Source organism: Procambarus clarkii, chromosome 40, assembly GCF_040958095.1.
Source record: "Procambarus clarkii isolate CNS0578487 chromosome 40, FALCON_Pclarkii_2.0, whole genome shotgun sequence".
Classification (NCBI taxonomy): domain Eukaryota; kingdom Metazoa; phylum Arthropoda; class Malacostraca; order Decapoda; family Cambaridae; genus Procambarus; species Procambarus clarkii.
In genome coordinates, this window is record NC_091189.1 from 7,697,421 (window position 1) to 7,721,225 (window position 23,805).

General features: G+C 44.0%; 1 long non-coding RNA gene and 1 other non-coding gene across 2 annotated transcripts in view; both read left to right on the forward strand.

Annotated features, from left to right (window-relative positions):
* The window catches only part of LOC138372919 (uncharacterized), a 404,620-nt gene that overhangs the window by 62,338 nt on the left and 318,477 nt on the right, over positions 1-23,805 (forward strand). The window lies entirely within an intron of this gene.
* On the forward strand, positions 16,955-17,026 carry TRNAD-GUC (transfer RNA aspartic acid (anticodon GUC)). Its single transcript has one exon. It is a non-coding gene; the product is annotated as a tRNA-Asp (tRNA).

The window sequence follows — 23,805 nt, forward strand, 5'->3', positions numbered from 1 at the left end:
TCCTCTCTCTCTCTCTCTCTCTCTCTCTCTCTCTCTCTCTCTCTCTCTCTCTCTCTCTCTCTCTCTCTCTCTCTCTCTCTCTCTCTCTCTCCCTCCCTCCCTCTCTCTCTCTCTCTCTCTCTCTCTCTCTCTCAATTTACACTCTGAAATCATAAATATTGTTATTAAATATAAAGGAACAGAATTCACGTTTCACAGAAGTTGAATATGTTTCTGACCAGCATACTTGTTCCTGTCCTTCCCATTCCTCCCCTTCACTCACCCATCCTTCCCTTCACTCACCCATCCTTCCCTTCACTCACCCATCCTTCCCTTCACTCACCCATCCTTCCCTTCACAAACACTTTCTTCCCTCAAGAGGCTCCTTTTGGTCATTCACAATCCCGAAAAATAAAGATGATGACCATATGCAGACGAGGAGTCACAATAACGTGGCTGAAATATGTTAACCAAACCACACACTAGAAAGTGAAGGGACGACGACGTTTCGGTCCGTCCTGGATCATTCTCATGTTGATTGTGATCATCACAATCGATTTGAGAATGGTCCAGGACGGTCCAAGACGTTTCGGTCCAGGACGGAATGGTCCAGGACCGAAACGTCGTCCTCCCTTTACTGTCTAGTGTGTGGTTTGATCAACATAAAAATGGTGATTTTGAGACACAACTCCAGCATTCCCCTTCCCAGCTTCTCCTCCCCTCACCATCTGTCCCAGACTCTCCCCCCCCCCCCAAAAAAAAAAGTCACTATCGAAACTCCTCCTTTTGTTCCAAGTTGTGAAGCTGATGAGGCAGCCACAGAGTTGCAAGAGTCCACACACACACACACACACACACACACAGGCATGAGTTATGAGGAAAGGCTGCGGGAAATGCACCTCACGACACTGGAAGACAGAAGAGTAAGGGGGGACATGATCACAACCTACAAAATCCTCAGGGGAATCGACCGGGTAAACAAGGATGAACTTTTCAACACTGGTGGGACGCGAACAAGGGGACACAGGTGGAAGCTGAGTACCCAAATGAGCCACAGAGACGTTAGGAAGAACTTTTTCAGTGTCAGAGTAGTTAGCAAATGGAATGCATTAGGAAGTGATGTGGTGGAGGCTGACTCCATTCACAGTTTCAAATGTAGATATGATAGAGCCCAATAGGCTCAGGAATCTGTACACCAGTTGATTGACGGTTGAGAGGCGGGACCAAAGAGCCAGAGCTCAACCCCCGCAAGCACAATTAGGTGAGTACAATTAGGTGAGTACACACACACACACACACACACACACACACACACACACACACACACACACACACACACACACACTGCCCTCCATCATACACAAAAGAATACAACAATCATCGTATCCTTTTCTGCACATGTATACACGAAAAAAAAAAAAAAACATACACAAAACACATCTTGGGGCATATTTCACAGCTTGGCTTTCCGGCCTCGTATATTGAGGTAGTTACAAGGAGATCATTCTTGACTTCATAAATACGACGGTTTTTGCCACAACTTGAGATTGGTAATCCTGCTCGGGCAAGAAACTGAGAGGGGGCAACAATGGGCAGCCGAGATGAGGATCGCGACCAGCAGACTCCTGAGAGAATGGAAATCTTACCCCCCTCGACGAATATTTTTTTTTTTTTTGCTCTCCCGTGGCTCTTCGGATGATGAAGACAAGGAGTTGGGTGTTGTAGCCGAAGGTGCGCACACACGCGCACACACACACACAGTCACACACTCACACACACACAGACACTCACACACACACACACAGTCACACACGCACACACACACACACACACACACACACACACACACACACACACACACACACACACACACACACACACACACACGCACACACACACGCACAGTCACACACGCACACACACACTCACACACACACACACACAGTCACACACGCACACACACACACACACACACGCACACACACACGCACACGCACACACACAGTCACACACACACACACACACACACACACACACACACACGCACACACACACGCACACACACACACACAGTCACACACGCACACACACACTCACACACACACACACACAGTCACACACGCACACACACACACACACACACACACACACACACACACGCACACACACACGCACACACACACACACAGTCACACACACACACACACACACACACACACACACACACACACGCACACACACACGCACACACACACACACAGTCACACACGCACACACACACACACAGTCACACACGCACACACACACACATGGAATGCATTAGGAAGTGATGTGGTGGAGGCTGACTCCATACACAGTTTCAAGTGTAGATTTGATAGAGCCCAGTAGACTCAGGAACCTATATACCTGTTGATTGACGGTTGAGTGCCGGGACCAAAGGGCCAGAGCTCAACCTCCGCAAGCACAATTAGGTGAGTACACACAGTCACACACGCACACATTGGTCTTGAGAGGCCGGGGGGTCTGGTTGTTGAGTGGACAGCGCGCAGAACTCGTAATCCTGTGGCCCGGATTCGATTTCCGGACAAGGCAGAGACAAATGAGCAGAGTTTATTTCACCCTGATGCCCCTATCTACCCTGCAGTAAATAGGTACCTGGGAGTTAGACAGCTGCTACGGGCTACTTCCTGTGTGCGTGTGTGTGTGTAAAAATAAAAAAAACCGCTGACTGACAGTTGAGAGGCGGCCCCAAAGAGCCAGAACTCAACCCCCGCAAGCACACCTAGGTGAGTACAACTACACGAGTACACACACACACACACACAAGAGTCCAACAACTTCCCTCCAGCACACAACACATTACCCCTCTCACCTTCCTGATGGGGCCTCGTAGCCTGGTGGATAGCGCGCAGGACTCGTAATTCTGTGGCGCGGGTTCGATTCCCGCACGAGGCAGAAACAAATGGGCAAAGTTTCTTTCACCCTGAATGCCCCTGTTACCTAGCAGTAAATAGGTACCTGGGAGTTAGTCAGCTGTTACGGGCTGCTTCCTGGGGGTGGAGGCCTGGTCGAGGACCGGGCCGCGGGGACACTAAAGCCCCGAAATCATCTCAAGATAACCTCAAGACCCTCAAGATAACCCAGGAGCCCAGGTCACCTAGGAGTAAGCAGCCCAGGTCACCTTACTCCATCATTACAACCTCCGCCAGGAATCAAGGTTCGCTCGACCCTATTTCCGGCGGTCTTCTTCAGCTATAAATGGAACCTATAAGAGTATCTCCAGACTCCACTCGCAGGGGGTCAAAGAAATTCTGTTTTTATGCCAAATAACTCATTCTCTTTATGTCCATCTGCTCAGATTGGAGGATACAACGGCTGCCTCGCTTCATGCAGGTCGGCGCTCGATTCCCGATGATTCAAATGACCAGACACCCCTCTTCCTATCCCTCTTCCTCTGCTCTCCTCATAACCCTTCCATATGGGTTTTTTTAATGTGTGGTCTGAGAGAGAGAGAGAGAGAGAGAGAGAGAGAGAGAGAGAGAGAGAGAGAGAGAGAGAGAGAGAGGGAGAGGGAGAGGGAGAGAGAGAGAGAGAGAGAGAGAGAGAGAGAGAGAGAGAGAGAGAAAGAGAGAGAGAGAGAGAGAGAGAGAGAGAGAGAGAGAGAGAGAGAGAGAGAGAGAGAGAGAGAGAGAGAGAGAGAGAGAGAGAGAGAGAGAGAGAGATCAACAACTGAATTACAACAGCACAATATAACTCAACGACTGCAAACATAAATAGTAATTAAACTGCGTCAAATATAAATCCCGGCCACTGTGAGAATAAATCTTGCGTTGATCTAACAACCTTTTATTTGTGCTGCGAACCCATCTACTCCGGACCCTGATTGCTGCTCCAAATTGGTGAACTGTACCGTGATATCCACACTAAGAGCTGCACCATACGAGGAAATGAACAACTGAGGAATTAGATAAATTAACCACAGACACACACACAGGCCAGCTGACCGATAGACAACCTCTTCCCCCCAAAAATCCCATATGCTTAACAGTTAGCTAACCAATAGACCAGCCGACACTCTAATAAGAGCAGTACGTAATTATCGAAGGCGGTATACAACGTCTGGAAGACGTATCACCGACATATAGATCCATCGGTTAAAAGGTTGGCCGGTAGACAGGCGTATAAGGCTGATAGAAGACAGGCGCAGAAATGCGTAGACATGTAGATATGAGGGCCGATACAACACACACATACACACACACACACACACAAGCGGGACCAAAGAGCCAGAGCTCAACCCCCACAAGCACAACTAGGTAAGTACAACACACACACACACACACACACACACACACACACACACACACACACACACACACACACACACACACACACACACACACACACACACACACACACACAAAATGCATTTAAACATAAAGACAGATTCACCTGCCAATCCAGTCCTAATTAGTATATTCACCTGCCAATACAGTATACAGTACTAATCCATGTTGTTGTTGTTTTAGATTTAGCTACTCAGAACGAAGTATCCATGTAGCACGGGCTATGGTGAGCCCGTAATACTAGTCCATCTGTTCACCTGTTAATATATCACTAGTCCCATACATTCACCCGTCAATACAGTACTAGTATGTGCGTTCACCTGTCGATAGAGTAATCATCAACGGATTCACCTCTCAATACTTTGGTAATTACCTTTAGTAAAAACCCTTTCACGATATATGGAAACAATGTTAACGTCTATATCAATTTGCCCTCATTACTTTAAGGAATATTTATTTATTAATTTATTAATTAATTTATTTATATACAAGAAGGTACATTGGGGGTTAAGAAAGTACATAGTAATGATAATTAATTTACATTCTTGTAAAGTGACTATTTCACCATCGTCACTTTCATTTCTACAACAATTAATCGATCCCTTCCCTCCTTACCACTATCCCAGAAGCTTCTCCAATTCTTAAAGAATATTATCTCTCTTAGAAACGTCTACAGATATAACATAATATCTCACAAACTTCCTACATACATTGCATATTATTTCTAAAAAAAAAATCCTACAACCATCACATAATATTTTTACAAACTTCTACAACCATTACATAATATTTTTACAAACTTCTACAACCATTACATAATATTTTTACAAACTTCTACAACCATTACATAATATTTTTACAAACTTCTACAACCATTACATAATATTTTTACAAACTTCTACAACCATCACATAATATTTTTACAAACTTCTACAACCATTACATAATATTTCTACAAACTTCTACAACCATTACATAATATTTCTACAAACTTCTACAACCATTACATAATATTTCTACAAACTTCTACAACTATATTGTACTATTCTTTTGCAATTTTTTTGCTGCTTGTACACGCTCTAAATAACACATTCTTGGACCAAACACAAAATTTTACAATAACTAGTTACTATTCTTTCCCCCATTAACCCTTCCCTCTATCCTTCCCTCCCTTCCCTCTATCCCTCCCTCCCTTCCCTCTATCCTTCCCTCCCTTCCCTCTATCCTTCCCTCCCTTCCCTCTATCCCTCCCTCCCTTCCTTCTACAAAGTTCTACAACCTTAAATCGACATTCTTGACTGAGTCACCCATACATATTATTCGTCATAAGGATGTTATTGGCTCCTAGTTCACTCAGCCTATATATATTTCCTCCATCTATATTACCATTTTCTCCATCTATATTACCATTTTCTCCATCTATATTATCATTTTCTCCATCTATATTATCATTTTCTCCATCTATATTACCATTTTCTCCATCTATATTACCATTTCCTCCATCTATATTACCATTTTCTCCATCTATATTACCATTTTCTCCATCTATATTATCATTTTCTCCATCTATATTACCATTTTCTCCATCTATATTACCATTTCCACCATCTATATTATCATTTTCTCCATCTATATTACCATTTCCACCATCTATATTATCATTTTCTCCATCTATATTACCATTTCCACCATCTATATTACCATTTTCTCCATCTATATTACCATTTCCACCATCTATATTACCATTTTCTCCATCTATATTACCATTTCCACCATCTATATTACCATTTCCACCATCTATATTACCATTTCCACCATCTATATTACCATTTCCACCATCTATATTACCATTTCCACCATCTATATTTACCATTTCCACCATCTATATTACCATTTCCACCATCTACATTACCATTTCCTCCATCTATATCCCCTCCCCCATCCACCTCCCGAGCCACTTTTGAACTCATTTCCCAAACAACGTTTATTTGACGTTCATAATGTTGTCATTGGAATTATCAAACCCAAAAATTATTATTTTGCCAAACACATTCTTTTTTGTTTAGTCAAACCGAATTAAATGTGAATAAAATACTGATTGACAGTTGTGATTTTTTTTTGGGAGGGGATGGGAGTGGGGGGGGCGGGGGGGGGTTCAACTTGCAGTTCCCCCCTGATGCAACAAAATACTGGCGCCCGTTCCATATAGGCGATACAGTGTGCACTATTTATTGCACATTCATTGCAACACTCCACCGTTTGTTGCACGTGATTAAAATACGGTCGGTTAATTAGGCAGGTAAAAAAACTGAACATTTGAAATGAGGTGATTCCGGATATGCGTTGAGTCTCCTCGATACAAAGGGATAGAGTAGCTTAGGCTATCACACACAGACGTCAATCACATGATTGACGGTTGAGAGGCGGGACCAAAGAGCCAGAGCTCAACCCCCGCACACACAACTAGGTGAGTACAACTAGGTGAGTACAGAGATCACACTAATGTGATGCTTCCAATGAACAAATCCACAAGGGCCGTGACGAGGATTCGAACCTGCGTCCGGGAGCATCCCAGACACTGCATCGCTCAGTCGATTAAGGCAGTGTCTGGGATGCTCCCGGACGCAGGTTCGAATCCTCGTCACGGCCCTTGAGGATTTGTTCATTAGCTTAGGCTATTTCTACTCGCCAAGATTGAGATTGAGTGCGCTGGTGAGTGTATGAACTCACGGATGGATATCTTGGTGAATTTTATCACTCGGGAGGATAGCAGAATAATCCTTAATCCCATCATCCTTACTCACACGCCTGATCAACGAGGCTGTGATTCATACGCCAGGCTGCGAGCAGCCGCGTCCAACAGCCTGGTTGACCAGACGACCTCCCGGGAGGCCTACTCGAAGACCGAGCCGCGGGGCCATGGATCCCTGGTACCTCCACAGGGGAGGTAGAGCAGCGTACCGGTACTCTGCGGGAAAGGATGTGTGGATGGAGGGACGGGAGATGAAGATGGCGAATGAAACCTCTTTAATAATCTTAAAGATACAGAAAGAAAATGTCCATCTTTCCAAGGTATCCCAGAGTTCCTTCACGTAATGGTGGCGCGTGAGGAAGGCAGCTTCTAATCGTACGCCTGGCCAAGCCTCTAATGGTACGCCTGGCCACGCCTCTAATGTTACGCCTGGCCAAGCCTCTAATGGTACGCCTGGCCAAACCTCTAATGGTACGCCTGGCTAAGCCTCTAATGTTACGCCTGGCCAAACCTCTAATGGTACGCCTGGCCAAGCCTCTAATGTTACGCCTGGCCAAGCCTCTAATGGTACGCCTGGCCAAGCCTCTAATGGTACGCCTGGCTAAGCCTCTAATGGTACGCCTGGCCAAGCCTCTAATGTTACGCCTGGCCAAGCCTCTAATGGTACGCCTGGCCAAACCTCTAATGGTACGCCTGGCCAAGCCTCTAATGTTACGCCTGGCCAAGCCTCTAATGGTACGCCTGGCCAAACCTCTAATGGTACGCCTGGCCAAGCCTCTAATGTTACGCCTGGCCAAGCCTCTAATGGTACGCCTGGCCAAGCCTCTAATGGTACGCCTGGCCAAGCCTCTAATGGTACGCCTTAGCCAAGCCTCTAATGGTACGCCTGGCTAAGCCTCTAATGGTACGCCTGGCCAAGCCTCTAATGGTACGCCTGGCCAAACCTCTAATGGTACGCCTTAGTCAAGCCTCTAATGGTACGCCTTAGCCAAGCCTCTAATGGTACGCGTTAGCCAAGCCTCTAATGGTACGCGTTAGCCAAGTCTCTAATGGTACGCCTAAGCCAAGCCGCAACAGACATTCACTCCTTTCCCACATATCCTATCAGGATAAAACGCCAAGCCATTGTACATGATAACCTAGCGCTTTCTCCTGATAGTTCCCCCCGTTAATGGTGCCAGCATTACTCATGTTTTTTATAATCATCGAATTAATCCTTTTTTCCCCACGTAACGGTCACCATGGTAATAATGGCATGACAGTAACAGTGGCATGACAGTGACATGACAGTGACAGTGGCATGACAGTGACATGACAGTGACAGTGGCATGACAGTGACAGTGGCATGACAGTGGCATGACAGTGACAGTGACATGACAGTGACATGACAGTGGCATGACAGTGACATGACAGTGACATGACAATGGTTCAGGACGGACCGAAACGTCGTCGTCTCTTCATTTTTTTTATGTGTGGTCTGTTCCTCATTAGGTCTATATTTCTCATTGCTCACGATGTCTATTATCAATTGTACTTTAACATTTATCATTCTTTTGGTGAAAATGAAAGTGTCTCAATGGGTATGGGGTGCATAATAAAGATAAAAATTGAATTCTCAATGTTACTTATTGAGAGGCCGACGTAATTAGATGATGGTTTGACAATAAAAAGATTTTTGGAATGTAGTCCAGAGTTTTCGAGTTTCTCATTAGAAACTTCATCTTCCTAAAAAAAAAAAAATGGAAAGAAACTTTTAATCAGTTTCTTAACTTTAGCATGCAAGATGTTGCTCAGTCCCCGATGGTCACGTATTTTTTAATTGTCCCCCCTCCAAGTTTTGCAATTAAATTTTCATCACTTCATTCGTCTTATCGCAAATGATAAGATTAGTGTTAAGCAAAGAAATATTTATGTGACGATATTACTTTATATTCCAATACATTATGTGTGTGTGTGTGTGTGTGTGTGTGTGTGTGTGTGTGTGTGTGTGTGTGTGTGTGTGTGTGTGTGCGTACAAATAGGTGAGTACACACACACACACACGCATATCCTCCAAGAGGACCTGGACAGGCTGCAGGGATGGTCAGAGAAATGGCTAATGGAGTTCAACACGAGTAAATGTAAAGTTATGGAAATGGGATCAGGTGTGTGTGTGTGTGTGTGTGTGTGTGTGTGTGTGTGTGTGTGTGTGTGTGTGTGTGTGTGTGTGTGTGTGTGTGTGTGTGTGTGTGTGTAAATCACGAAAATTAACACGTGATGAAAAATGTGACAGTGTCAGACCACGGAGGAAGAATTGAAACAGGAATTTCCTTAAGTACTTTCGTATATGAATACATCTTCAGAAGGAATGAAAATGTATTAATATACGAAAATACTTAAGGAAATTCCTGTTTCAATTCTTCCTCCGTGGTCTGACAGTCATATATATATATATATATATATATATATATATATATATATATATATATATATATATATATATATATATTTTTTTTTTTTTTTTTTTTTTTTTTTTTTTTTTTTTTTTTTTTTTTTTTTTTTTTTTTTAGGAAGGGAGTACCACCTCTAGCTGGAAGAAGGGGGACCCATAGCCTCGGAGGAAACCACGCATAACGCATTAGAGGGAATGTTTAGATCCCCTCCAATACAGTTTCTGTGTGCTTTTCTCCTACCACCCCCTTCCTTGAATATTTTTTGTGCTTTATTATGCATTTGATGGTTACAAGATATACATGGGTTGATACAAAAATAATAATGCAAAAAGGTGCTTAAAGGTCTTGAAGAACACAACAATGGGAAACATTGATGAATGTCACAGACGGGTTCGATCATTGTTGCAAGTCAAACACTTCTTCGAATTCCTCTGAAGTTGGACTAGTGCCCAAGACGCAACAGGCATTTCCCCTCTGAATCGCAACACTGAGGCGCTGGAACAAGAAACTTTTTGCTCTCTGGTCTTTTGTAGCGCTGATCAATTTGTCCCCCAACTCCTTCAGGAACTTCAATGCACATTTTCCCCACGAACCGAGGGTCTCCGAGCCGATCGGAACAAAGCTGTAGCAGTGTGCTAGACCTCTGTATTTAATAATTTTCTGCGATTCCCTGAAAGAAGCAGCACCACCGCTTTCACGTGGTGACATATATGACTGTCAGACAGTCATATATATATATATATATATATATATATATATATATATATATCATATATATATATATATATATATATATCATATATATATATATATATATATATATATATATATATATATATATATATATATATATAAATCTAAAAATTCGAATGTCTTTCAACCTAAACATTAAATTGCAATTATTTTAACCAATTAAAGCGCATCCTGGAATACCTCTCTTTGTTAGTGCTTAATTGCAACCGTTAGTTTCAGGTCAAGTTGTGAGTAGTTTCAGGCAAGGAGGAAGAGAATTATCAGGGGGGGAAAGCGCCAAGCCATTACAACTATATAGCCCTGGAAATGAGTCAGGATAAGGATTTGGGATGGGACAGGGGGGGAAGAAGGAATGGTACCCAATTACTTGGACGGTCGGGGATTGAACGGCGACCTGCATAAAGCGAGACCGTCGCTCTACCGTCCAGTCCAAGTGGTTGGGGCATCTTGAGGCAAATTAAAGAGTCTGGTTGAGGGCCTATGTTGCCACTGATGGATGAAGATAATATGCGATAACTTGCCTACAGATTTAAGGTTACAGACTTAAGGTTACAGATTTAAGGTTACAGATTTAATGTTACAGATTTAAGGTTACAGATTTAAGGTTACAGATTTAAGGTTACAGACTTAAGGTTACAGATTTAAGGTTACAGATTTAAGGTTACAGACTTAAGGTTACAGACTTAAGGTTACAGATTTAAGGTTACAGACTTAAGGTTACAGATTTAAGGTTACAGATTTAAGGTTACAGACTTAAGGTTACAGACTTAAGGTTACAGATTTAAGGTTACAGATTTAAGGTTACAGATTTAAGGTTACAGACTTAAGGTTACAGATTTAAGGTTACGTCTACTAATAAGAACTTACACTTGTACATTCTATAACGCATGTAGTAGAGATGTATCTCATGAAGTAGAGACACATCTCTACTACAAGAGAGATGTAGTAGTAGATGTAGATGTACATGTAGTAGAGATGTGCCCTACCTCCTCTCCTGCCACCCCCCCCATTACGATATCTCATCTACAATGCAGTAACAAAACTTCCTTTACGGTACTTGTCATGCATATAATTATAGTTGTAAATAACTTTATATCCAAAGCAATTATCGCAGGATTGACAGTGAATAAGAAATATTTTAATGTCAATTTCAAAAGAAAAATATATACATGCAAACCGAGCAATTCGCTCATGTGAATCGTGGACCCAAGTTCGTATCCCCTAACCAGCCCCCCCCACAAGGTATTCACCAGCCCATCCTCCTGTTTTGGTAGTACTTTATAGTAACGATGAGGACCATAGTACATGTACCAACGTACAAAGAAATTAGAAAGTAGAAATCGCCACTATTGTGTTGGACAAACCGGAAAACTATTTTTTTACTTGTGTTGCTTCAACAAACTAACCTATCCTACCCTAACCTAACCTACCCTAACCTAACCTAACCTAACCTAACCTAACCTAACCTAACCTAACCTACCCTACCCTAACCTACCCTAACCTAACCTAACCTAACCTACCCTACCCTAACCTAACCTACCCTAACCTAACCTAACCTAACCTAACCTACCCTAACCTAACCTAACCTAACTTTCCTAGGTCTAATACACGATATCTGAGGCCTAATATAGTACATATGTGTGCTATACTATGCCTAGGAATATTTAATTTTTTTAGCTTTATTTATTTTAAAAGAATTCCTTACTAATCAGTATACAACTATCTAAAAGCTAAGTTCGTACGAATTCATGACTACTGACGACTGGCACAATCGGTAGTTGTGCCAGGAGGATGGGTTGTATTCCAGGACCCACAGGAGGATGGGTTGTATTCCAGGACCCACAGGAGGATGGGTTGTATTCCAGGACCCACAGGAGGATGGGTTGTATTCCAGGACCCACAGGAGGATGGGTTGTATTCCAGGACCCACAGGAGGATGGGTTGTATTCCAGGACCCACGTTCGTATCCACACCAGAGGACGCACATGTCAATGTCAGCGAGGTTGAGATATGAAAGATGACTTCCTTTCAGAGATGTGATGGGTCCATGTCTTAATTAGGACAGGTCACGCCACTGTACTCTACCGCTCACAGTATATATTCCTATTACATAAACCACAGTCTACATAAACGATGTTTTTTTTTTTTTAGAGAGTATAGCATTTGTGTATCTTCTTGAGATGATTTCGGGGCTTTAGTGTCCCCGCGGCCCGGTCCTTGACCAGGCCTCTACCCCCAGGAAGCAGCCCGTGACAGCTGACTAACACCCAGGTACCTATTTTACTGCTAGGTAACAGGGGCATAGGGTGAAAGAAACTCTGCCCATTGTTTCTCGCCGGTGCCTGGGATCGAACCCAGGACCACAGGATCACAAGTCCAGCGTGCTGTCCGCTCGGCCGACCGGCTCCCAGTCCCAGTATATGTATGAATATAAATATTTCACAAAATTGGCCGCCTAATATAAAATTGTACACTAAAACGCTAAAATCTTTCTCGAGCCTTCAAAATTGGTTCACTTTTACACGTAAAGGTTTGACGGAGCCACAAATATGGTCCACTCACATGACAAAAAAATGTTCCATATGGTATCAAAAATTGCTGCTGACGGGAGCAGGTTTTGACACCCAGGGGAATAACAAATCAGGTTCCGTGTGGCAGAAGCGTCGATTCTGAGCAAGAAATGTGTCATGTCTCCTCGCACGGTTTTTATTTTTTATTTTTTTGCTTCCTTTGAAATGTTTGAGCGACTAGAAAATTGCTCCCTTGAGAGAGCTGAACGTTAATTTTTGTCCTTTACACTAACGTGAGTCTCGCGCCAATAAATATGCCTGGTGCTTTGATAAGGTCCCTGGAAACACAAACCGTAACTGTCTCTATTTTCCGCTTGTTACAACTTGTAATAAAGTTGTTACATCTTGGCTTAACGTGTTTATGACGTACTAGAACGTTGTTACAACTTGCTATATTGGTTGTTATAACTGGTTAGGAGGTGTTAAAATTTGTTTGAACGTTTTACAAACGTCGTAGTTTCGGTGTGTGTTTGGCGGGGTATGTCTCCAGAGAAAGACTTATGGGTCCTTACGAGGGTGTTCAGCCATCAGGTAGTCATGCCTCCAGGGAAACACCATGCACCATCTTGAGAAACAACCAATATCTCCCTCCTTCATCTTACATCAGTCGTAGGGCCAAAATATGCCAGGTCCCAGGGTGAGGGAGTGCAGCTTCTCACAGCTCCCCCCCCCCCCTCCCTCAAGATGGCAGGTGAAATATAACATGACCTTAAGTCATGTTATATCCCCTTAAGTCCCCTTAAGTCCCCTTAAGTCCCCTTAAGTCAAAATTGACGTATTTACGATGTCACTCCTTCAAGCGAGTCATCAGTCTCGACACTCACCCTCAGCTGTGGACTGATACTATCTACTTTGGTCACAACGTTTTGACAGCTATGGAGGCACGAAATACTTACTACAATCATTAGGGAAAATATAGTGTTTAAAACATCTTTCTTGAATGATAATCATATCTAAGATGTTTCTGACCGCTAACAGAAGGTTAGACACTGAATATTCCTTCAAACACACGAACCCATCCCTACTATTTACACCTCAAATAGTTCCCACAGATGCGTTCACTCACTAAGGCATATTAAGGCCATCATGTTTCAAGAAAGCACAACCTTTCTTGAGGTTATCTTAAGATGATTTCGGGGCTTAGTGTCCCCGCGGCCCGGTCCTCGACCAGTCCTCCACCCCCAGGAAGCGGCCCGTAGCAGCTATCTAACTCCCAGGTACCTATTTACTGCTAGGTAACAGGGGGCCATCAGGGTGAAAAGAAACATTTTGCCTATTTTTCTCCGCCTCCATCGGGGATCGAACCCGGAACCTCAGGACTACGAATCCGAAGTGCTGTCAGGCACCCGTATACAGGCATCCCAAAACTCTCCACTAACAACTCTCTAATAGTTAGTGATAGAATGGGGGGAAGGAATAGTTACTAGCATGAGGGAACACAACCTAATGTCAACATTGGGTCAGAAAGTATTGCTAATTATATATTGGTTTAAAAGCAACAAGTGCAAACAATGCGGTGTTTGCACTTGTAGATTTTTTGTATATAAACTGGATAATATATATGTAAACACATGAAGATATATCCAACGTTGACAATTACTCAGGAAGATAGTGAGGTAGGAAATGAAGCTTCACAAAACGCAGTATTGTGAGTAATTTTAAAACCCAGAGTAATTTTCACTATATGACGCGCGCGCGCGTGCACACATGGGTGGGGAGGGGACATAAGCGGGCAAAATGTGTTGATAAATGAGCAGGATGGTGGAGATGCCGGGGAGGAGAAGAGCAAGAATGGAACATTTAACATAAACGAAGAATAATAAGAGTGCATGAAGAAGGAGAGTAAGGAGAGAGAGAGAGAGAGAGAGAGAGAGAGAGAGAGAGAGAGAGAGAGAGAGAGAGAGAGAGAGAGAGAGAGAGAATTATAAAGTTACTTTTTCATCTCAGTTGAAACTATTTGATATAATAAAGACAAAATAAATGAAAAAAAAACAGGCCAAGATTTTGATAGTAAATATTTAAATTATTTATCGACTTCAAAACATGAACTATTGGAAGAAATTTATGTTTTCCCTGAAGCCAGTTCCACGTCCAGTTTTAGGCTGGCTTGTTTAAACAAACTTCAGCTACGAACGTTTCAAAAGGCACAGGGTGGTGCCCATGGCTTGTGTGTTGGACGTGCCCATGAATAGGTTGTTGGACTTACCCAAAGGTGGTGTTGGACTTACCCAAAGGTGGTGTTGGACTTGCCCAAGACTGGTGTGTCGAACTTGCCCAAGGCTAGTGTATTAGACGTTGAGAGCCGTATCTACCTTCACCTCTACGGTGTCAGGGACTTAGTAACTCAAGACTCAACTTGGGCAAGACTTTCCCCCATTAAGTCTAAGTTCACCAGGTGTCTGAGTGATTATGCCTCATAACTTTGAACTTTTATCAGAATTTGACCTTAAGTGCTTATAACGCTAAGCTTTTAAACCTCAGAATTCTCTCAATAGAATTGATATAGAAAGGTCATCCCTATTAATTTACGATATATCGAGACAATGCCAATTTCGAAGGAAAAATAATGTACCACTCCCCCAATCCCAATTTATTAATGTTTCTGTTATACTCTCTTCCTCTCTGCCAAGCGGCTTGTCAAAAATTATCCAAAGAGGTCACAATTCCCATGCTCAACAGCCTTGTTATGCTCTCCACTCAGCAGTTAAGACGCTCCCAACGACGCCAGTTCCTTCCTCTATACCTTCCCCTCATCACGCGCTTTGAGATTTCGACTCTACTTGTACCTGGGTGCTACGAGTGAATGCGCTGATTTGAGTGGCGTTTATGTGACCTTATGGCGACCTGAGTGGTGTTAGGTGACCTTAAGGCGGCCTCAGTGGTGCTAGAGATGACCTTTGACACTGCACAACCAATACTGGGGGGGGGTCATCACCAGTATCTACACTACCAAATAAACAGAGACAGGTAATTGATTTAAGAGAACAGTGATTGATTTGTAAGCGTAAATATCAACTAAGACAAAATAGAAAGTAAAAATTTTACAAAAACATAAACTTTCATTAAATTTTGAAATATAATACAAAGAGAAAATACCATTTTAAGAGCCAAAAGTTACAGTGAGGGTACGGAGCACTTGAGAGCCTGGGCGAGGTACAGGAGTGGGAGCATTGATCACTGGGGCGCCCCGGTCAGGAGCACGAATGACCGCGTGGAGACTCTGGCCAACACACTCCTGATATAGAAGCGAGGTCACGTCCACAGGCAGGCAGAGCTGTGTGTGTTTGGTGTGTGTGTGTGTGTGTGTGTGTGTGTGTGTGTGTGTGTGTGTGTGTGTGTGTGTGTGTGTGTGTGTGTGTGTGTGTGTGTGTGTGTGTTTGGTGTGTGTGTGTGTGTGTGTGTGTGTGTGTGTGTGTGTGTGTGTGTGTGTGTGTGTGTGTGTGTGTGTGTGTGTGTGTGTGACAGGGGTGAGGGGAGGAGGAAGATGGCAGAGGTGAAGGGGAGGCTGGAAGGGGTTAAGAGAATGAGGGGCAAGAAAGAAGAAGGGAGTGTGATACATAGAAGGGGAAAATAGGGTAAGAGAGAGGGAAAAAAGTTCGACGAAACAGGAAAGATGATAACACTAGCTTGCAGTTTCACTAGGAACGTCGAGAGAGAGAGAGAGAGAGAGAGAGAGAGAGAGAGAGAGAGAGAGAGAGAGAGAGAGAGAGAGAGAGAGAGGAGAGAGAGAGAGAGAGAGAGAGAGAGACTGCACCTGGTGTACAAGAGAAGGGATGCAGCCGTGGGCCACTACCAATAGTACCGCGGGGTACTCTTCACTGGGATAAGAACAGTAACCTGCACCACACACAACTACTAACAACTTCAGGGGCGTAATGGTGCTACTCTATATTCCTCCTCAGCCCCACAACCCCCCCCCCCCTCCTCCGCTCACAACAGCCCCAAGCTTCTACATTGTAGAATGAATCCAGTTTTATTCATCCCAGTATACATTAGGCGATATTTCCGGAGTCAACTTCACACTAATTATCCACTTACAATACACACGCCCACACACACACACACACACACACACACACACACACACACACACACACACACACACACACACACAGTATAGATTCCTCGGTAGTATAGTGGTGAGTATCCCCGCCTGTCACGCGGGAGACCGGGGTTCGATTCCCCGCCGGGGAGGAATGTTTCGCTGGAAGACAGAAGAGTTAGGGGGGACATGATCACCACATTCAAGATTCTCAATTGAATTGATAGGGTAGATAAAGACAGGCTATTTAACACAAGGGGCACACGCACAAGGGGATACAGGTGGAAACTGAGCGCCCAAATGAGCCACAGAGATATTAAAAAAAAACTTTTTTAGTGTCAGAGTGGTTGACAAAATGGAATGCATCAGGAAGTGATGTGGTGGAGGCTGACTCCATACACAGTTTCAAGTGTAGATATGATAGAGCCCAGTAGGCTCAGGAACCTGAGCCTCTACGGGCTCACCATAGCCCGTGTTACTTGGAACTTTGTTCCAGGTAGCGAATCTTTAACAACAACAACAACAACTGTACACCAGTTGATTGATGGTTGAGAGGCGGGACCAAAGAGCCAGAGCTCAACCCCCGCAAGCACAATTAGGTGAGTACACACACACTCTCCCCTCAGAGAGGATATGTCACAGCTCTGACATATCTTCCAGTAACATTGCTACTTTAAATTTACCTAAATGACCTGGCAGAGACAGTGAGCTCATATACATGCCAATGTTAACACACGCAAAGTTAATAAGGAGATTAAGACCTGAAGAGGCGTGTAGGGTGCTGCAAGAAGCCCTTAACTAAACTTCAGGAATGAGCAGATAAATGGTTGCTGGAATTAGACCCAAATAAATGCAACGCAATGAAAATGGGTAAGGAAGTTAGGAGACTTGTATGTAACTATATATCATCATGGAAAGGCAAATACAATCAACAATAAGATAAAAAGAACTGGAAGTAGACACTGCCAACACTATCACCAGAAGCTCACGTGAACAGGGTAACATCAGCGGCATATGAGAAATTAGCAAATATAAGTACGTCATTTAAAAATGTAAACATCAACTCCATACACACTACCTATGTGAGACCATTACCCGAGTATACAGCCTCAGCATGGAACCCAATCTTTGGGAAGCATAAACAGAAACTTGTGACAGTTCAGAGGTTTGCAACTAGATTAGTACTGTCCCGGAATCGAGAGGAACGGGCTATGAGGGCAGGATGAAACGGAATTCTCGTTCCCTGAACGGGCCGGGGGGGGGAGGGAGGTATAAAGGAATGAATTATCGGGGCAAAGCGCCAAGCCATTACGACTATATAGCACCGGTAAGGGATAAGGATATGGGATGGGACGGGAGGAAGGAATGGTGACCAACCACTTAGACGGTCGGGGATTGAACGCCGACCTGCATGAAGCGAGGCCGTCGCTCTACCGTCCAGCCCACGTGGTTGGGCTGGGGGGAAGGGGAATGCACTAAAACAGATTTTGGAGTCAATTCCATCCACAACTTTAAAAAAGAAATATGATTAAAATCTAACGTGGCGAAGGGTGATTAGTGAGCCGGATATAAACGGGTAGGAGGCAGGGTGGGGGGGGGGGGGGGGGGAGGATGACAACCTGGACCTCACTCCTGTGTAGTCAGTGATAAGTAAGTGCTTACAACCCCCTCCCCTCACACTTACACCCCCCCCCCTCCACACTTACAACCCCTCCCTCGCACTTACAACCCCCCTCCCTCACACTTACACCCTCCCTACCTCACACTTACACCCTCCCCCCCCTCCACACTTACAACCCCTCCCTCGCACTTACAACCCCTCTCCGTCACACTTACACCCCCCTCACACTTACATCCCCCCCCCCACACAGACTTGTCTGCATGGTCCAATACTGTGCTATTAACAATATTTCACACAAAAATGATAATTTTCCAATATTAACAGTGTTACCAACAATAACACTATTACCAATATTAACAGTATCGCCAACAATAACCAGCAGTATTAAATATCGGACTAACAGTGCTTTAAAATATACATATGCATAGATACCTATACATATGCCCCCCACTTTATGAATGTATAATTAATTTTGAACTGGTGGACGGACGTCAAGCCAAATGCTATTAGAAATATGATGGTGACTCGCCACCCCCCCGTAAACTAACACTTGTGTAGCCTATCACCTGTCGTGCGTTAATCAGGAAAATGGTGGTAGTGGTGGTGGGAGGGGTGATGGGGCGGGTTGGGGGTGGTGGTGGTGGGAGGGGTGATGGGGCGGGTTGGGGGTGGTGGTGGTGGGAGGGGTGATGGGGCGGGTTGGGGGTGGTGGTGGTGGGAGGGGTGATGGGGCGGGTTGGGGGTGGTGGTGGTGGGAGGGGTGATGGGGCGGGTTGGGGGTGGTGGTGGTGGGAGGGGTGATGGGGCGGGTTGGGGGTGGTGGTGGTGGGAGGGGTGATGGGGCGGGTTGGGGGTGGTGGTGGTGGGAGGGGTGATGGGGCGGGTTGGGGGTGGTGGTGGTGGGAGGGGTGATGGGGCGGGTTGGGGGGGGGGGGGTGGTGATGGTTGTGATGAGTAGTGGGGTAGGTGGGGGGGGGTAGGGGGTAGTGATGGTAGGCCTAGTGGTGATTTGTTGATACTTGTAAAGCTAAATGCATTCTTTTCACTTTCTCCTTCGCTTTCTCATCTTCTTTTTACGCCCTTAACTCCGTTTATATTACTCATCTATCCCGTCTCTTATCTACCGTCCGGTCCAACCACTTGGGCTGGACGATAGACCTGGCTTTATGCAGGTCGGCGTTCAATCCCCGACCGTCCATAAGTGGTTGGGCACTATTCCTTCCCCCCCGTCCCATCTCAAAATCTTATCCTGACCCCTTCCAAGTGCTACATAGTCCTAATGGCTTGGCGCTTTCCCCCTGATAGCTCCCTTCCCTTCTTATCAATTCCTTCCCTCCCACTCACATCATCCCTCCCTCCCTCCCATTCTCCCTTCTCACATCCTCTCTCAGACGCTCCCATCTCCTCACACACCCTCCCTTCCACTTTCACACTCTCCCTCCCTCCCTCCCTCCGTCTCTCTCCTTCTGTTCCAGTATCTCTTCCACTCATCCCATCTAACCAGACGACCAGTGGACATGATTGGTTAATTCAAATTGAACTTCAACTTCACGTCCGCCATCATTTTAATTTCGCGAGTGTCGCTAAAGTAAACGATATTTGGCCTCTATCTTGAAGAATGTCCTAATTGCTGCCGGAGACTAACAAACTAATGAAAACAGTCAGACACACACACACACACACACACACATACACACACACACACACACACACACACACACACCTGATTCCTGAGCCTATCGGGCTCTGTCATATCTACACTTGAAACTGTGTATGGAGTGAGCCTCCACCACATCACCCCCTAATGCATTCCATTTGTCAACCACTCTGACACTAAAAAAGTTCTTTCTAATATCTCTGTGGCTCATTTGGGCACTCAGTTTCCACCTGTGTCCCCTTGTGCGTGTTCCCCTTGTGTTAAATAGACTGTCTTTATCTACCCTATCAATCCCCTTCAGAATCTTGAATGTGGTGATCATGTCCCCCCTAACTCTTCTGTCTTCCAGCGAAGTGAGGTTTAATTCCCGTAGTCTCTCCTCGTAGCTCATACCTCTCAGCTCGGGTACTAGTCTGGTGGCAAACCTTTGAACCTTTTCCAGTTTAGTCTTATCCTTGACTAGATATGGACTCCATGCTGGGGCTGCATACTCCAGGATTGGCCTGACATATGTGGTATACAAAGTTCTGAATGATTCTTTACACAAGTTTCTGAATGCCGTTCGTATGTTGGCCAGCCTGGCATATGCCGCTGATGTTATCCGCTTGATATGTGCTGCAGGAGACAGGTCTGGCGTGATATCAACCCCCAAGTCTTTTTCCTTCTCTGACTCCTGAAGAATTTCCTCTCCCAGATGATACCTTGTATCTGGCCTCCTGCTCCCTACACCTATCTTCATTACATTACATTTGGTTGGGTTAAACTCTAACAACCATTTGTTCGACCATTCCTTCAGCTTGTCTAGGTCTTCTTGAAGCCTCAAACAGTCCTCTTCTGTTTTAATCCTTCTCATAATTTTAGCATCGTCCGCAAACATTGAGAGAAATGAATCGATACCCTCCGGGAGATCATTTACATATATCAGAAACAAGATAGGACCGAGTACAGAGCCCTGTGGGACTCCACTGGTGACTTCACGCCAATCGGAGGTCTCACCCCTCACCGTAACTCTCTGCTTCCTATCGCTTAGATACTCCCTTATCCACTGGAGCACCTTACCAGCTACACCTGCCTGTCTCTCCAGCTTATGTACCAGCCTCTTATGCGGTACTGTGTCAAAGGCTTTCCGACAATCCAAGAAAATGCAGTCCGCCCAGCCCTCTCTTTCTTGCTTAATCTGTGTCACCTGATCGTAGAATTCTATCAAGCCTGTAAGGCAATATACCTGTTGATTGACGGTTGAGAGGCGGGACCAAAGAGCCAGAGCTCAACCCCCGCAAACACAACTAGGTGAGTACAACTAGGTGAGTACACACACACACACACACCAACACATGAAATATATTCGTAAACAGTTTTCACAACAATATCACCTCGCCAGAGATAAATGAATCCTCGCCTAAAACGCACCAGGAATATTTTCTCACAATACGCACATGTTCGAAAATGAATCCCGTCCTCAGGCCATATAAGAGCCCCAGACCGCAGAGGACCGAGCTTTATACCCTGTGTACAACTTCCACTTAGTCCAACGACAAGTAAATTACACAACAGAAAACCATGTTATAAAATATAAATTACGAGGAGTTGGCCTCAGCATATAGTGATATAGGATAACAGCTCTAGATTTACAACACCGAGACGTTATAGTGAGGGGTGTAAAATCCAGCTTATATTACAGAGAGAGAGAGAGAGAGAGAGAGAGAGAGAGAGAGAGAGAGAGAGAGAGAGACATTAATTTTATTTTCCCCTTCAGCATAGACCATTTTTCAACCCATACCAATTACTCCCTGAAATTTTCACTTTGGCTGCGCGTGTTTTTGACAGCAAATTATTAACTAGATCGTCCAAAGAAACACGAAATATTTACCAAAATTCCTTTTCCAAATAGAGCAATATTTTCCCCAAGAAACAATCAAGGTTTCTGAAAAGTGTAAAACCTTACGGAAAGGAAAATAATAAATAATAATACGATCTAATTTGGGAATTCTGTCAACAGTCCAATGTAATGTTGGAGACACAATTTAAGATTGTAAAATAAGATAAGACTTATTATAAGATAAAATAAGATAAGATAAGACAATTTAAGATTGTGCATCTATTGAAAAAAGCAAAGAGAAGAAATTAATAAATCTATATTTATTTCCGGTAATAATAGAAACAATATAGGCTAGCAACATCATACTTATAATACTAGTAATAGCAAGAATTTTAACAGAAAAACTAATCAGTAATAATTAATAACACAACTACTGTTAAACCATAAGAACAATGATAATTAGATAATAATAATAGTAATAATTATAATAATAATAATGAGAGGGTACTTACCAAGTATGAGGTCGTCGAGGGGTCGAGGTGGTTGGGCACTATCTCCTTACCCCGTCGTCATATCCTTGGCAAGTATTAAATAGTCGTGATGGCTCAGCTTAAAACGTTTTCAAAATCACACTTATTTCGTGTCCAATATCACACTTATTTCGCGTCCAATATCACACTTATTTCGTGTCCAATATCACACTTATTTTGTGTCCAATATCACACTTATTTCGTGTCCAATATCACACTTATTTCGTGTCCAATATCACACTTATTTCGTGTCCAATATCACACTTATTTCGTGTCCAATATCACACTTATTTTGTGTCCAATATCACACTTATTTCGTGTCCAATATCACACACATTTGTTTGATCACAAGACATATAAACAACATTGTCCTTATATCAAAACTTCCGAATCCAAAAAATATATATATATCAGTATTTGACTTTTACACACAGTAAAACACCAAAATGTGAAACACCTTCCGGCCAGGGCGGCGGAGCTACGAATGATCTCAGCCAATCAGGGAGACGCATATCATCGTTTCGCCTGAAAGACGCAGCCAATCACCGTGCCCCGTGGCACGTCAACTACATAGTAATTGCCCCCCCCCCTTCCAAGGGTTGTTAGCAACCGGGGCCCCGCAATGTGTACAGTTTTTACCTGTTTTTACCTTAAACTTTGCTGTCGTGAATTGAAAGGATCTACTTCTACTAGTAGAAGTAGAACTCTACTAGTAGAAGTAGAAGCGGTCATGGTAGTAACAATAATACCCGGAGCAGAAGTATTATTATTGCTCAATTAGATTTAGGTATCGTTATTTTTTTAGCAGTAATAGTATTTAAATAATGTTTCATTTATGTATAAATTTGTTTTAGCTACTGTAAGGTAATATTACAATACAGCATACTGCATAAAAATGTATTGTAGTACTCCACGATGTGAGAGAGAGAGAGAGAGAGAGAGAGAGAGAGAGAGAGAGAGAGAGAGAGAGAGAGAGAGAGAGAGAGAGAGAGAGAGAGAGAGAGAGAGAGAGAGAGAGAGAGAGAGAGAGAGAGAGAGAGAGAGAGAGAGAGAGAGAGAGAGAGAGAGAGAGAGAGAGAGAGAGAGAGAGAGAGAGAGAGAGAGAGAGAGAGAGAGAGAGAGAGAGAGAGAGAGAGGGAGAGAGAGAGAGAGGGAGAGAGAGAGAGAGAGAGAGAGAGAGAGAGAGAGAGAGAGAGAGAGAGAGAGAGAGAGAGAGAGAGAGAGAGAGAGAGAGAGAGAGAGAGAGAGAGAGAGAGAGAGAGAGAGAGAGAGAGAGAGAGGGAGAGAGGGAGAGAGGGAGAGAG